A 17822-nucleotide genomic window follows, 5' to 3' on the forward strand; every position below is an offset into this window, starting at 1 on the left:
TTGACTTCTTCATCCATAAAATGAAGAAAATGTAGTTATACCCAATAATAATGATAACAACAACAATAAAACTTACCTCACAGGATTATTTGGGAATTCAAAAAAGATAATAATGTTTCAGCAATAATTTGTAAATAAAAAGTACTATATAAATGTTACTATTATCATGGTAACACTAAATAATAAACAAGATGTCATTATATTTGCTAGCCCCATAAATACACCATTTCTTCCAAGAATTCTACATACCAGGAAACTTTCCGTGATACAATCCCCAGTGGTCATATTGCAGGATTATATTGTAGGAGCTCTATATGGTCCAAGAAGAGTTCTCCTTAACAGCAAATTCATCATTCTAGGAGGTAGAGGCACAAAGTTCAACATAGTAGTGGGTAACCCCATAATAGGTCACTTGGAAATGACCTACCTGTAGTACCATTATTTTGTGGGGTTCTTTTAGGATTGTCCCTAGTTAATTGTGAATTTTAAAATATCAGATGAAGATAATATGCATGACACACACTTAAGGTAAATGTAAACCACCAATAGTGCTATATTGGCTATGAAGTCTGTTTGAAGCACCTGCAAGGACCCAAAGGTAGATGAACACACACAAGCCTGAGCTCCATAGATAAAAGACTGAGTTTGAGGGTTACCTAGTAAAATTGTGGACTCCTAGGCCCTGAAACTGTGCAAGCAGAAACGAAATAATCCTCTGTAAGAAGTATTATAGGAGAGAGTCCCATTTTGGTAGAAGATTGGCTGTAAGGCTTTCAAAGTCAATCTGCACAACTCAAAGCTGCTCTGACCAGTTTGCGTAGCCACACACTGCCACTAATAGTGTGAATAACACATATAAATTTAACTGAAAATACTTCAAGATGCATTCTCTCAGACCATATCAATTGACATTTCCATAATCTGAATACAGTTTCTGTTTATTCCCACAAAAACAATAATTTTAAAATTTTATACCAATATGTGAGGATGCAGTTATTCTTATCCATTGGTAATTGAAATATAGTAGAGGGAAATTAGGAGTCTTAAAAAATAATTATTTCTTTTGGCTCAATAACTCCAGAAATTCTTCTTCTAGGAGTTTATTCTAGAAATGATCAAAGATATTCACAAAGGTTATATGTATAGATATTTAATCAAGAGTTATTTATACTAGTTAAAATTTTTAAATAACCTTCATGTCCAATTTATGCATATTCATATAATACAATATTCTGCAGTCCATTAAAAATAATATTTTATAAAACACTTTATTACCCAAGGGCAATGCTTATGATACATTAAGTTTTAAAAACAAGTTTAAAATCAATAAGACAATGTTATCTCGACTTTGTTTTATATAAATACTATAATAATATTTCTATTTTCTTTGTATATTCACACACACAAATACACACACACACAAAGACCTGAAGAAATAATCAAAATATTAATGGTGTTAGCTATCTCTGGGTAACAGAATTATGCATGATTTTAATTCTCTTCCTCATTTTTCTACAATAAAAAATAATACCCAGTAGTCAGAAAAATCATAGATGGTATTTTTCTTTTAAAGCTCTCCAAATAAGCCTTTCTGAATCCCATAACCATCATTCAATTCAATAAATATGTTTTGAGGATTAAGTTGTGTTAGTATTTGCTAATGTTCTTTTACCATCTTAATCATTACCATCAAAAAAAGATATGACTGATGGAAATTTTTTAATGTTTTATATACTTTGATGCAGTACTTAATTAAATATAATTATTGCTAATGACTGAGTTGCTCTGTTTAATTTATATACACTGTTGAAATATTTATACCATGTAACATAACATACTTAATATCTTATTTCCCACTGTCTATGTCTTGCACATAAAAAAATTATCCATGTTTCTTAAGGAAAGAATGAAGGGCGGGAAGGAAGAAGGAAGAAATAGATGTATTTCTTACTAAAATGGTTACAATTGGCCCGGCTGGCATGGCTCAGTGTTTGAGCATCAATTCCCGGGCAGGGCACATGCCCAGGTTGCGGGCTCGATCCCCAGTGTGGGGCGTGCAGGAGGCAGCCAATTGATGATGCTCTCTCAGCATTGATGTTTCTATCTCTCTCTCTCCTTCTCCCTTCCTCTCTGAAATCAATAAAACAAATTTAAATAAATTAAAATAGGTACAATTGCCTCTTACACTATTTGTATGAAAAACTTAGATATGACTTCTATCATTTCAGCTAATGTCATGTTTTTCCAGAATAACCCATAGGACAAGTTGGAAACAGAAACTGCAGTAGTTTTCCAAAGCCTCAGAATGACAGAGGAAGTGGACAGATACTATCTCAAACGCACCCTGGCTCCCCCCAGGCCTCCACGATGGACCCTCTGTTAGATTGGTAACAGGTGCTATTTGTGACAGCCTGACTTTCCTCAGAGTCACCTTGAAAAAAAGCAAAGCACATCAGCAAGGACGTGGCTCAGTTTGGTTCTGAGGCCTGGTGTTGGTGTGGCTGTTCCACTCTCCATCCTGGCGTCCTGCACCCCCCTGCAGAGTCCCTTGTCCCAGTGCCAGGGGCCTACAGATGCTGATTACTGGTTACAGAAGGCTGGCCGTGTGGTCTGCAGAAACAAAATACCAAATTACACAGATTTAGCAAATATGTGTGGAGAACAAAAACAACAAAAAAAGTAGGGCAAGAGTTTGGTTGAGGCAGCCTTTTGTTAAATAAACTCAGTCAAATTTGTTTCAGACCATCATGCACAGAGCTGGAAAGTGTGGGGAAGTGAATCTGCTCTTTAAAAAAGCTTCAGTAAACCTTGCTGGAAAAAAATTTTCACAAATTGCAGGGGTCTTTTAAATAATGATAGACTATCCATAACAGTCCCATGGCATTTCTGAAGAAATGCCCTATAGTGAACCTCACTGTTGGGGCCCAAGCTAAAAGCCATCAGCCAGCCTCGGTGGAGATAAAGACTGGGTTGAGTAATGGTTTGGGGGGAATATACACCATCAGTCAACATCGGCTGTTCATCTGAGCGATCGGAGTACTTTCTTAAAGGGCCACAAGGCTTTAAGGAGAAGGGCTGGCTTCTATCAGAGCTGATAGTAGTTAATGGGATGAAGGTAGCGCAGAAATAGGAAAGTCGGCCTCCTGGATGCACCACTAAAACTGAAAATCCTCCCTGCTATCTGCAATTGGTTTTGAAATCCTCACGACTAGACATCAGAAACGTTAGACGTTAGTATACCGTTCGGGGATAAAGCACACGTCTGATGTTCAGAGAGGATGTTTTCCAGGTGAAGACAAAGCCCCAAACAAACAAAAAAGCTCCCTCGGCCGTATTAGAAATCTCACCCATATAAATTCTTCATTGCTTAAAATGACAGGCTGAAAGCAAAGCCACATGTAGCTTGCTTCCTTGCCCGGGTGGCAGCTGTTAAATCCCTGCCTTCCTAGGAAGTGACCTCATAAGAAAATCTTATAACGCTGTCATGTGGGGAGATCCTCATAACATTCGGGTTAATGCGCTTACACCGGAGGAGAAGTCTCCGAGAACGTTTAATAATCAGAGAGTCCCAGGGGGATTTGATGTCAGCGGGTCACGGATGGGTTTCTCTCCGTGCACATCTGGGAAGTTCTGTGGCATATTCCGTAGCAGGCCACGTGGCTTAATAGTTAAAATAGAGGGCTGACTGTTACGAGAGTTTGGGGATCATATAGCAACTGAGCTATTGACCGATGAGCTGACCCTAGACAAGTCATGACCTTGTGGTACTTCAGTCAGTTTAGCTGTAAAATTGGGCACGAAGGCCAGACTTTACCAAAACCAGATGTTCTTCAGCTCTGTTCTTCAGCGAACATCCTTTTTTAATGTGGCTGTCAAGTCTCGATATTTCTCATACATAGAAAGGCAATGGCATATAGTCTACTCTCCTAGCAAGACTCGGGCAAGACAAGGTCCAAGGATGGTAGCCTGACCCGGCCCACACGCCAGTGCTCTCCTGCCTGGCCAACCTCAGGTCTCTCAGAGAAGTTTCACAGTGTACAGGTGTGAGTGAGTTATCTATAATAATAAAAGCATAATATGCTAATTAGACTGGACGTCCTTCCGGATGACCTGCCCGACGAAACCGGGGCTGCGAGGGAAGCCCAGGTCCCAGGTACCAGAGGGAAGCCAGTGCCAGCAGCCGGGGGAGGGAAGGCCTACTCTTGCACGAATTTCATGCATCGGGCCTCTAGTAACTAGAATAATTTTTGTGCCCCTAACAGAGGCCCTGGAAGAGGCATAAGTCACAGCATAGAGATTCACACTACCCTTCTTTTGCTTTTCTAAGTTCTGGGTCAATCACAGAGATAGGTGACAGATACCAGCTTCCTTCTTGTAAACACAACAGAACCTCTCTGTGCTGAGGAACTAAAAACAGCTTCATGGGGGTACTTTCTGAAAGATAAGTCAGGATTCCAATCAGCTAACCAACAATTAAAGAAAAGGTCTTAAACCTACAACAAAGGATTGGCGAACAAATATATGTGTGTGCTTCCTCAGTCCAAACATGTGTCTATAACATATATTTATATGCATAAATATATATGTAGATGATAGACAGATAGATACAACCACATACCGTTTACACTTCAAATGACTTTGACTGGCTGATTAGTCAACAAATGATCAACCCTCATCGCGTCAGGTAAGATTACTTCTGAAATAGTTTACTATTCCCCTGATTAGTATTCTCCAAACTGGTGGAGGAGCAGGTCTCTGTTTTCTGAATTTCCTTCCCATTCAAGTGTCACAAGCTATTAGTGGCCCATGCAGATCTCATCTGGGCTCTGAACTGAGGGTTTCGAGCAGAGAACACCCCTCATTAGACCTCACGGGAGCCAGACGGCAGGAAGACTTTCCATGGGGCCCTAAGCCAGGCAAAAGGAGCCCTACCGTGGGTCAAAGCTTCCTTTAATACCACAGCTCCCCTCTGCTCAGCTCTCTCACTGCCCCGGCAAGTGGCAGCCAAGGCCACGCATGCCAGATTCCTGCTGTGGGGAAGGAAGCCACAGCCATTCCAACCAGGCCAAACACCCGTAACCTCCCCCTTACTGACTTAAAGCAATCAAGGGCAGACTGTAACATTCAAAACTGGATGGTTGGCTCTCCCATTCCTGGCAACTGGAACCACACATTTCATTAAAAAATGCAGTTGACTCCAAAATCCAAGAGTTATCCATCTGTACCCTCAACCAGAAATATAAATAAACAGAAGGATCGTGCATTTTGCTAATCTCTTTGAGAACTGTTGACTCTTGGCTGCTGGTGGGTAAATGCTCATTTTTTGGTCAATAGGGTCAAAATATGACAAACCATACTTTTGGACTACAAAACTCAGCCTGAACCAGTGTTAGAAAGAAAGGGTTGCCCCCCAATGCTGTACTTCTGTTAGAACTTCTAAGGCAATTAGGTAGACATGAAAAGTTAATAGTCACTCCTCATAGATGACCCAAGAGGAAGAAATAGTCTGGACAGTAACAAAAAAAAAGAGGTACTTATTGGGTGAAACTATACTGCCCTTGGGCTTTTGCCCCTGCTTTGTGAAGAAGCCCTATCTATGTATATAATCTATATATATAAAAGGCTAATATGCAAAGTGTCCCCTCAGGAGTTCGATGGGGAGAACAGGAGTTCAATTGCTCATTATGACGTGCACTGACCACCAGTGCATGGAACATGGTGGGTGACCAGCGGCAGTGGTGGGGTGCTGAGGGAGCAAGAAAAGGAGGGGGGGGGCGGAGGGGGAACCTTGTGGTGGCAGCTCACTGGTGGTGAGGAAAGGAGGAAGTGGGGAAGTGGGGAGGCGGGAAGGCAGGGAACCTGATCAGCCCTGATCTCCAGCTAGGCCTAGGGACCCTACCCATGCATGAATTTTGTGCACCGGGCCTCTAGTAGAAATATAGGACAAGTAACTGCAGAAGGGCGCCCATCAGACACCAATATGCCAGCTCCCTGGTGACATGAACGTACAGCACAAAATTTGGAACTAAAAGAAAATACTCTTCTGTGAAAAACATTGACATTTACAGATTGTTACATTTTTAGCAGCTCTTTGAGCATGTGATCGTGTGGCAGAGGCAGCTGCCTCAAGCAGTTTGCTGCTCCGTGGGGAAACCTCGACCCAGGGAGCCAGAAACGTTGTCACAGATGCCACGATGACATTATCACTGAAGGCAGCAGAACACGGTGACCGGGATCAGCATGCCTGAGAATCTCAAAATTCTGCTTGAAAACGCCCCATTTGGCTTTCTTTAGACACAGGCATTGGCTCTTTCCGGCTTGTCTCAGCTGCCACTTGAGCCCAAGTATTTCTTGTGATGTGAGATCGCTCAGCCAGAACCTGGAGCAGTCGCCCGGCGCCGTTGCATGAAGCAATAAGATGGACTCTGTCGCGTTCTTTACAGGGAAGAACTGGGTTCGATCCATTTTGCTATGCTCCATATAAAACCGGATTCATCTTTTAAACTGTCTGGGGGTTTGACCTATTACAAATATGAGCAGGTAAAACTCTTTGAGCCCACAGTGTAAAACAAACAAACAAACACCTCTAGGACTTGGGATCTAACTGTAGGAAACACAGGGCACTGCATACACTGTGGGGAGATTTTGAAACATCCGGTTATCAAGTCTCAGCAAAAGAGTCCCCCTGTACACTGTCCACCAGGCTGAGATTCAAAGATGAGTCGCCTCGGTGACATTCTAACGTGGACTGTGGTTATGGAAGGTTAGCCAATACACAATTCACCTTACACCCGGGAGCCAATTCTACATGGAACTCATTTGTACACTTGAAGACGCCAGGTGTCGCTGGATAATAATGCGTCCTTGTGCACGGCCTCTGGTAGCCGTCTGTAGCTGAGACTGTTGGTAAAAGTGTCAGCCTCGGTTTTCTTCTAAGCAAAGGCTTCGGACAGTCAGTCTCAAACTTTAAAATGAGCAAGAATCACCCGGAGAGTTTGATATGCATGCAAGTTACAGTAGGTCTGGAACAGTGGTTCTCAACCTTGGCTGCACATTAGAATCACCTGGGAATCTTTTTAAAATCCTGATTTCTGGGCCTCATCCTCAGATGAGGGTAGCTGGGCCTCGGAGGATGAGGCCCAGGAATCAGGATTTATAAAAGATTCCCAGGTGATTCTAATGTGCAGCCAAGGTTGAGAACCACTGGTCTACCCTGGTCGGCAAACATCGGCTCGCAAGCCACATGCGGCTCTTTGGCCCCTTGAGTGTGGCTCTTCCACTGTACGGGCACACACGTACAGTGTGATTGGAACTTCGTGGCCCATGCGCAGAAGTTGGTATTTTGTGGAAGAGCCACACTGAAGGAGCCAAAGAGCCGCGTGTGGCTCGCGAGCCGCGGTTTGCTGAGCCGCAGTTTGCCAACCCTGGGTCTCTAGAATGAAGCCCAGGCCTCTTGGGTTCAACAAATCCTCCACGTGATTCTCACACCCGGGGCCGTAAAACACACCTGTTGAAACAGAGACGTGATGCTCCAGGACCCCAGGAACACCTGGGTTCTAAGCACCTGAGATGCGAGTCGGTCTCTAATAAAAGGATCGACTAGCTCTCAAATTCAGGAAATATCATCTTGCGCCAGAGTACCCTGAGTGAAGGTGACAAATTTCCTAAAGAACCCTATTATCAATGGCATCGGTAGGACTCTGACATTTACTCAGCAGCCCAGACACACTCGCAGAGGCAGAGTGTGAAGGTCGGATGGCACTCCCATTTAAATTTAGGGAAATCTAAGACATGGGAAGGCATTTATTTTAGTCAAATTTTGTCAAAACAATTTCTGGTACACCCTTCACCCTGCGTGTTTATAAAATCCTTTCTATAGGAAAGAAGCTTATTAAGGACCCACCCGCGAGAGCACTGCCCGTTTCCAGTGAGTGTCTTCTTCGCTCTATCAAGCTGCCCTGGTTGGAGTTCCACCACTGGCTGCCCAGTGTTTCATCCAGTAACAAATGATGCGTACACCACAGGACAGCCAGACTGATGTGAGCTCAGAAGGCACCTGTATGAAGCTTTTCAAAAGAACAGTACTAAGTTTTACTAGACGTGACAAACCTTATAAAAGTTAAATAGTGTCACACTTTCTAAGCATTTCATTTAATACAACTGAACACATGGAGGGCACTGAGGATGAGATTTGATTTTTTCCAGATGCCGATTTAACAACACACAAAAGCTGCAGTCCCAGATTGCTAATTTTCCGCCATGTGGTAGCCATTGAGTTGCATTTTTTAAAACACTTACCAAATTACAGGTTCGAGTTTCAGAGGCAGCAGCTAGGAGTAGGTTTGGGGTGCTGGGCGTCCCTCTGGCTTAATGCTGGGCCTCCTGAAGCAGCAGTAAATCCTGGCCGTATTTTCCTGACAGCACTCACTGGTTTTCCTAGGAATGAAATGCGAGTTTGCAAAACCAAATGCTAAAGTCCTTCTGAAAACAGATTTGATTACTGGGGCTCCGTGCGGTTCTGGCCATTTTGAGCCACCTATGGCCATGCAGGCCAGCATCGAAGAACATCGATGCATGACAAGGCGTTCCAAGAAATCCTCACCAGCAACTTGTAAGCGAGCTTAACTGCTCACTCTTAATGGCTCATTCTTGAAAAGTGACCTCAGACATGTCATTGAACCTCTTCTTTGTTTGTGTGCATTTATATCTTTAACCAGGACAATAATAATTGGCTTCATTTTTATTTCACAAAAGAGAACAGAGTTAGATGGTCAAGTTAGAGGAAAAACACCTCCCGGCACCAACTAAAGTTTATCTTCTATCACCACAAACAAGGGAATGCGGATCTTCTAGAGCGGGAAAGGCCATGGTTCTCTCTATTCATTCTCATCTTATTCTAAAACAGCTTTGAGTAACTGAATCAATTCATAGGAAAAAACCCTTAGAGAAGGACAAAACCCCATGCCAGGGTGTGCGGGTCCAGTAAGTGAAGACACAAGTCAGTCACTCCCAGGGGCGCCATCTACTGTGATAAATGCACCTGAAGGCATTGTGAAAGCTTTAAAGCCCCAGGCAAATGTTAGTAATTATTACTTATCCGGTGACACTAACCAGGGCCTACATCTGGATTCTATGCTCAGAAACAAAGATATCGCACTGTACACCTATGCGATGGATGATTCATGTCTATCTGGCCCAGAAGAAAAACTACCCTTTCAAAATCATTAACTCCTGGGGAAACATATTATATCTCCCAGAACCAATTATAGTTAATTCTCCTGAGTTCAAATGGTTTGGGACCAAATCTATTTCACACATAACTGAATACTCTAGACAACTTACCCAGGGAAACTCAAATATATATATACCTGGGCTCTCTGCGGGGCCTCATAACACAGCATGAACAGCAAGCACAGCAGTCTGATGTTCAGGCTTGCAAAATTAGTGGCAATGACCTTAAGAGCAGGGGGCGGGGGGGTGGGGGGTGTCCAATGAGAGAGCCTGCCTGCCAGGGCTCCGAATTGGTCTCTGTCGTCCCTCTGCCAAAAGTGTACAATGGAATCAAAAGCCATCTACACTTCCACTCAAGTAGGGAAAATGTGGATCCTCATCTTCTATGACTAATTGAGCCTTTCTCAAACCTCCATCATACCCAGTTACCAAGGGAGAGCTGGAAAATAATACTTTCAACTTTGTCTCAATCTTTTATACTTCAAATAGCAACTAGCAACTCTTAGCAACAGGCTCTGTCTCTGGGCGGATAATGTTCAGTCTTTCAGGCGCCCACACTGGTGGCCCGTGGAGATGGCCGCAAACAGTGCAAGGAGGGCGCTTTGGATCCGAGTGGGTCCTTTAGATCTTTGCTGATTTCTGCTGCAGAGCCACCAGCCTGTCATGCTCCCAGGTCCCTGGACATGATTTCCGCTAAGATATGCCTGGTGAGGTTGTGACTTATTCTCTTGTCCTGGTCAGTACCTGATGGGGCTGCTGATCCTTTCCTCACGCCCTCTGTCTCATCCATGGTCCCCATCTGTCTCCTGAAGGACCATATCCTGGAGGGTCACCGCCACTTACCATGGTGAGCCCTGGAAGCAAGACCCTGGCTATCAACAGAGCTAGTGACCACCTACCTTCCCCAGATGGCCAGCGGATCCAGGCACCGACTCCAGCTCCATCTCCCTGCCCACCCTCTGATAGCAGTCCCATGATGGTAAAGGTCGCCCTGCACTTTGGTCTCCCTACCAGACTTCAAAAGAGGAAGCAGGAGAAACACCCCTCTGCCTTTGGCTTTCCTGTCCCCCTAACTAATGACCCTTCTTCGGAGCTCAGCTGGGGGAAGGGGAGAAGGAGAGACGTGTTTCTTGCACGTCACCTCTTGTTTACCCTGCCTCTCTCTTCCTTTCCCTGTGGGTGATTCCCAGGCTATGAGATAAAGGGCTTCTCTGATGTCCTGTTCCGATTCTCTTCACCCCATGATTTACAATAAAACTCTATGTTCAAGCCAGAGCACAGATACCTTCACGGAAGCTCAAGTAATTTAGAAAACTCATTTCTACCTCTCCAAGCCCCGGCTTTTCAGCTTGTGGGAGAATCGGAAATCCTATTTTGGATAGCAGAAGCAGAACATTGCTTCTATAATAATCTTATTGCTTGCTGAAGCAAAGAATTCCTCTGAATGAAAAAGAAAAGCATAGTGATGGATTTCCAACTATTAGCTCCACCACAGGAAGGTAGTCAAAGATTCCAAAGGAAGAGATAGCAATCTACTTCATCCCTACACACACACACAGGGAACCTTGGCAAATTCCTTCCTCTGTCACACAGCCCACCCTGCCCTCACATATGCAGATGCGCACACACACACACACACACACACACACACACCTACTCTCAGCCACTTCGTTCAAATGCTCTTCAGAAATGGGAGATCGTATTATGCATTCCATCCAATGTCAGTGTACCACTGATAACTAGGTTATGACATGTGTCTCTAATAACCAATTTCATGACATCCCTCAGGCATACACTCCATCCTAATTTGATTCTAATTCTGATTTCATATGGTCCTAAACTTTTTACATTCTAATTCTGAATTGTTATATTCCCATTAGTGTCAGACCTTAAGGTTTCCTTCTCTTTCTTTTATCATAATACACCAAATGCTCTGAATCTCAGAACTTTCTGAATGAACAGCATAAACACAAGAAAACAATTTTTTAAAATATATTGTTATTGATCTCAGAGAGGAAGGGAGAGGGAGAGAGAGATAGAAACATCAATGATGAGAGAGAATCATTGCTTGGCTGCCTCCTGCATGCCCCCTACTGGGGATCGAGTCCGAAACCTGCCCATGTGCCCTTGACCGGAATCAAACCTGGGACTCTTCAATCCACAGGCCAATACTCTATCCACTGAGCAAAACCAACTAGGGCAGATGCAAACAATTGTTGACATGAAGTAAAATTACAGGAGTTTATAGCCAAACCCCTTAATATTTCTAAAATATCAATAAAGAACATAGTCAAATCTTACCTCTACTCAGCAGTATAGTGTGTTTTCTTAGACTATAGCAAATTTATTAATTATACTAGAGGTCCGATGCATGAAAATTCATGCAAGAGTAGGCCTTCCTTACCCTGCCAGCACCAACTTCCCTCTGGCACCCGGGACCCACGCTTCCCTTCTCCAGCCACCAGCAGGCACCCAGGACCCTGGCTAGCTTCCTTCGGGCCCCAGCTTTGTCAGGAAGGATGTCTGGATGTCTAGAAGGTCGTTCAGCTGTCCAGTCTAATTACCATATTACCCTTTTATTATTATAGATTACATTTTCTACCCCAAGTGCTAAGAATAAGAGACAGGAATAAAATTAAAGAGAAAGGAATAAAATTTTATCCTTAAGAACAGATTTAGGAGGTTAATTACCCAGGTTATATCCTCAAATATGTACCTCATTCTGATACAGTTACCTGAATTTATGGATAATCTTGGTGTAAGGCAGAAAATTAATCATTTTTCTTTTATAAAAATAGATACACATCATTTTGGCCAACTTAAGTAAAATTTGGAGTGAAAGGCATTCTAAATCCAGTTTAATCCCACAAAAATTGTCCTCCTGGTAGACCTACTGCCCAGATCTTTGTCTTTAGTGCCATTCCCCACTAAAAGAAACCAGGGTTCCTTAAAGAAATGGCTCATCTGCCGAAACCGGTTTGGCTCAGTGGATAGAGCGTCGGCCTGCGAACTGAAGGGTCCCAGGTTCGATTCCGGTCAAGGGCATGTACCTGGGTTGCAGGCATATCCCCAGTAGGAGATGTGCAGGCGGCAGCTGATTGATGTTTCTCTCTCATCGATGTTTCAAACTCTCTATCTCTCTCCCTTCCTCTCTGTAAAAAATCAATAAAATATATTAAAAAAATAAAAAGAAATCAATGGAGAAATATCCTCAGGTGAGTATTAAAAAAAACAAAATACAACAAAAAAAAAAAGAAATGGCTCATCTAAGGGCTGGGGTAGAGTGCATACTAGATGCACCTAGAACACCTTGTTATGACAAAAAGTAAGAAAGTACTTCAAAAAATGATGGGGCCTCACAAGGACGCAGGAGGCAGTTGGGAGATGTTCCTGTGTGGCCAAGTCTGGGAGAATTTAAGCACCAACATAATTAAGGGCAATAAGGAATTATAGGCACAGAGTAATGAGTCCAAACAAATAAGAAATAGATAAACAAATCAGTAGGAAAGAAGGAGGGCTCTTGTTTAGTAGAATGCTGAATGTTGATTGGTTAACGTGGAGGGAGTGGTAAACCTAGAAAATCATCATTTTGCAGCCATCCTAGTAAAATTTAGTTCAGACATGAGTCCCAAATACTAGTAGATACCAAATCGCAGGGAAATTTTTCATGAGCAGTAGAATATTTTGCATGGTCTCTCCAGATAGCTTCTTAGTTGCAAAAGGGAGAAAAACAGTACAGGGATAAACTGGAAAGACCAAAATTAACATCAACAACAAGGGGCAGATGGACGCTATGAGCTTCCAAAGGACACATGTCGCTTCTGGCCTGAAATGCATAACCTAAATGAGGCCAGGAGAAACCATCAGAAGAAAATATCCTAATTCTTTGGAAATACCAACTGAAGATTTTAGGGCCATGATGAATGTAATTTACTCTCAAATGGTATAGGATTTTTTAAAAAAGGATTTAAATTACATGCACATACATACACATACAAAGAAAAAAGGAAAAGAGAGCAATCAAATGCTAAAGCAAATGGAAAAAAATGTTAACAACTGGATAAAGTATATACAGGGGTTCTATGCACTTCTTATTCTCTTAACATTTCTGTAAATTTAAAACTATTTTCCAATAAAAAAATTTTAAGACTCCTCTCATTCCCTTACTTTGGCAGCTTTATTTCAACCTGCACTTTATGAAAACACTCAAACTACACCATGAATAAGTAAGGTAGATTTCACAATGCTGTTAAATAAATTTTAACAAGAAACCAAGAAAAAAAATTAAAGTTAAAGGGGAAATTCAATATTTGAGAAACAAACCACAGATTTACATATAAAACCAGGAGCCCTTGCTTGATCTGAAAAACAAAGCTAAAATATAATGTGAAAAGAAGGTAGAATATAACATAAAAATAAGAAAACTAACACAAAGCATAAATGGGTAAATAGCTCTTGGACAAAGCTTGCATTTCTTTGCCACATGGATTAGAACATGAAAGCACTATACTCTTGCTTAAATGATCAAGGTTCTGTTAGAAGTCTGTGGTAAAATCTCATGACACTTTTTCAGGTGAAAGTCAGTGTTCACCCCTGTCACTTCCACAACCAAAATCACCCCCCGAGGACTGAGGAAGTGCCTCTCTAGAAGCGACAATTTTCTAACTTATTACACGAGAGAGCCTTCCTGGCACCTCATAGACCGTGGATAATCACCAGCCCAGAACACGTCAATCATCCATTTAAGATGCAAAACTCTACTACAGTGTGAAGACTATGGAGACATAAGCTCCCTGTGGGCAGGTCAACTGTGGATACACAGGATCCTTATCTAGTGACCTAGCATCTAACTTGATTTATCCTAACACTCAGAACCAGGCCCAAGGGCCTTCTGGGACAGAAGAAGACACCCTTGAGGTAGAAGCAATCCTACAACACCATTTAGGATTCTGTCAGTCCTTGGGTTCAGTTGAGTGGTTCTTATGCTCCATGTGACAGCAGCTGAGACTGAGTCATCTGGGGTTCAGGGCTGGAATATCCAAAATGGCTCACTCATACAGGTGGCCGGGTGCCAGCTATTGGTTTTGAGTTCATCAGGGGCGTCTAGCGGAGCATTTTGATTCTCTACCATGTGACCTTTCCATGCGACTTGGGCTTCTCGGAATATTTCCTAGAGAGAAGTTCTCAAGAGGAACCATTCCAAGAGGAAGAAAGCAGGAGCCTCTTAAGGCCTGGCCTTAGCAGTCCCCGAATAATATTTGTATCACATTCTATGGGTCCAAGCAGTCACAGGGCAGTGATGACTCAAGCGGAGATCTATGTTCTGCCTCCAGAATAAAGCAAGCACATGCAGAGAAAGGAGGGATGTTGGGGACCATCTCAGAGATTACCATCACACTGAACAACTGCTGCCTGGCATCCTGCTAGTCCCAGTTCCCTCGGATTCTCTTATGAGTTCACCATGGAATCAGGGTCAGTTCAAACTCCCCAAATCGCCTGATCCTTGACCTCATTTTTCTGGCGGTCCTGGGATTCTGTACCCACAAGCCCTAAAGAAGAGTCATGGTCTACTTACTCACATTAAAATACATATATTTCTTTAAAATTCTTTCCTGAAAACTGATCTTTCAATTGATCACCCTTACGCATTTTAATTGTTCCAGTGCCAGTCTTATCTGTTCCCCGCAGGCCTTCTCATCTGCCAGTCCTTATAAATTAGCATGTCAAAAACTCACATTTAGAAATTCTGCCTTCAATTAAAAAGCTATACTTCAATGCAGACATCATTAGTAAATGGTGCAATTTCATTACATGGCTAAAACTACCTTTTGCCAGTAAAAAGAAAACACTCACTAGTAATACTTCAGAGCTGGCCTTAACCTCTAATAAAATACAAAAGATAAGGCAGAATAGGAGAAAAAGATGTTTCTAATCTGTATTAAATCTATCCCCACTGTGAGTAAACCACTTCTTTATAGTTATAAGAGTTTTCCTATAAATGCATGGCACTGCCTTTGAGAAACTATTGCTTCATAAATAGCTCTAAATTTCTCCATTTTTTATTACTGAGGGACAAAATTCTCAGCAAATAGATTCAGATGATAGCCATTCTCAGTATGAATCTGAGGACATGGCTCAGTGCGAGGTCAGAACTGAATTAGTGTGGCCGGGACCCTGCAGGCCAGGTCTGGTCTGGCTCCAACGAAGAATGAACCCCTCAGATGGAGCATCCGTCTCTGCCAGTGAGGAAAGCTACCCCCCACTATGGTCGTGCTGGCCACCAAGAGCGCTCGGATACTCCGGGAAAAATCTGATGTCATCTCCTACTTTAAGCAACATCTGCTTGTTACCACCAGACACAACAAGCTGTAAAAGATGATTTCAAAATTCTGGGGCTGAGATGGGGATAGAAACTATAAAAGGGATTTCTTATATAGAGACCTAATGTAAAAGAGTTACAGAAAAAAAAAAGTATATATATGTATGCTTGAAGTTAGACGACCTCAGTAAAAGTATGATTTCCATATCCTTATAATAATTTGCAACCACATAACTGGGCATTATGTATGTTGCCATGTGCTCTGTATTGCTTAGTCCTCGTGTATCCCACCCTCTTTTTAAAAGTCTATTTTGTGCACTACTTTTATTTTTCTTAAAGCATTTTCACATTTTACCCATGCGGTCCTGAGAGGACACCAGGACAGGAATTACTACACCCAATTTACAAAGGAGAAAGCTGAAACTACAAATCTTAGTATCAGGCCTCTAAAATGAGTTGATGTTGAAACTTCCTTTAAAGGACCAAACCTAACTTATTAATTTGCACACATACTGAGTTTGCTTTTTCACTATGTAATATTATACCCTCAAAACAGAATGCAAAAGACATCTTGGAACAAATTAAAACAGAATTGCCTCATGTGGACACTGGGAATTAGACTTTCTACCACATGAAGTGCAAATTATTCTATCAAAAATATAGTATCTTTTATCATAAGTATAATAATCATTGAAAAGTACAAAGTGTCATCATCACCATTACGACAATATGGTGATTAGCAGAGGGCATGGGGGTGGGGCGAGGTAAAGAAAGGGTAAAGGGGGGATAAATGGTGGTGGAAGGAGACTCGACTTGGCATGGTAAACATACAATATAATATACAAATCATGTATTATAGAATTACACAGCTGAAATTGATATAATTTTATTAACCAATGTCACCCCAATAAAGTTAATAAAAATAAAATCTCACAAAATTTTAGAATTCGCTGCCCACTGCTCAGTGATACCAACAATTACCTTTAGTGATGAGATTAAGTGAAGTAACGATCATTTATTGTATTAACCATGCTGATGTTACAATCTGGATAATGTATTTTGAGAGGAGGATAATGGACTTTTAATTTCTAAATTAATCTCCACAAAGACTCAGAGCCCCCTGTGGTGTGCAACTTGGATTTCTACTAATGTTCTAAAGGACAGCTGCCATCCCGCCGAATGAAGGCAGGCATAACGGAGGACAGGGGTCTGAGATTATCAACACGATGCCAAATTGATTGATCTTGCTGGAACTAAGGCAACCTGAATAGACCAGCAGGATCCAAAACTGCTTTAACATGTGTTCTCACTGCCTGGCCGACATGGCTCAGTGGTTGAGCATCAACGTATAAGCCAGGATCACAGCGGGCTCGATCCCCTGTGTGGAGCGTGCAGGCAGCAGCTGATCAATGATTCTCATCATTGATGTTTCTGTCTCTCTCTCCCTCTCCCTTCCTCTCTGAAATCAATACAAATATATTTTTAAAATAAAACGTGTTCTCACCAAAACGAACCGCTTTGGCCAGCAAGGTGGACATGAATTCACCAAGTTGGTGTTGCTGCAGCCACACAGCGTGAAAACAGAGGCAACACCTTTCACACCTCTCGTGTTCTCCTCCACTATTTTCATGGACTTCACTGTTTCGTATTTTCAAGTCCAACTTCTCTGTCCTCTATGTAGGCATTTTACATTTTATTTGTCACTCCCTTTTCTCTAAAAGCAGGGAAGCAACTTTGCAAAAGAGTAGTAAAATAATGAAAATAAACTGGAAGCAATGTTTTGGATAAAATTCTAGTAACATTTAAAGGAAATTGCTCTAATATAAATTCATACCTGTGCTAGCACCATCTCATAGATCAGGGAGTAGACAGTTGGTGAAGTTGATGGGATATTGATTCCAGCAGGAAAATAAGGGGCTACAAAACAAAAGATGATTAACATGAAATCGTTGAGTGAAGCAAAGTCTTAATATACTGGGAATTAAACTAAACAGAGACCGGGTAAAAGGACTCAGGTCTCAGATCACTTATGCCGGAACTCCTTTTCATTATATATTATAAGTTTTCCTGTGTGTTTTTACTCTCCTGGATATTATCAATCCATATTCACCCAGTGACAAACATCTGAAATTAACATGTGGGGAGAAGCAACCAAATCTGGGACACATCATTAATTAGAGAGATAGCAACGCAGAAAGTAATGGCAACAGGGCCTTAACAACCTAGAAGTACTATCAGAAAATAAAGCTTTTCTTTATTTCTTTCATTTCAC

At 42.1% G+C, this 17822-nt stretch overlaps 1 long non-coding RNA gene across 2 annotated transcripts; it reads right to left on the bottom strand.

Moving 5' to 3' along the window:
* Positions 1-260: 260 nt before the first annotated feature.
* Positions 261-17469, bottom strand: LOC118650201. 2 transcript variants are annotated; one of them, XR_004965903.1, is made up of 3 exons: positions 17385-17469; positions 8299-8436; positions 261-355 (listed from the first exon to the last, which is right to left on the bottom strand). It is a non-coding gene; the product is annotated as an uncharacterized LOC118650201 (long non-coding RNA). The 2 variants fall into 2 exon arrangements; XR_004965904.1 differs by lacking the exon at positions 261-355 and adding an exon at positions 2306-2610.
* Between the last annotated feature and the right edge of the window lie 353 nt (positions 17470-17822).

Source organism: Myotis myotis, unplaced genomic scaffold (genome assembly GCF_014108235.1).
Source record: "Myotis myotis isolate mMyoMyo1 unplaced genomic scaffold, mMyoMyo1.p scaffold_m19_p_3, whole genome shotgun sequence".
In the NCBI taxonomy this organism is placed as follows: Eukaryota; Metazoa; Chordata; class Mammalia; order Chiroptera; family Vespertilionidae; genus Myotis; species Myotis myotis.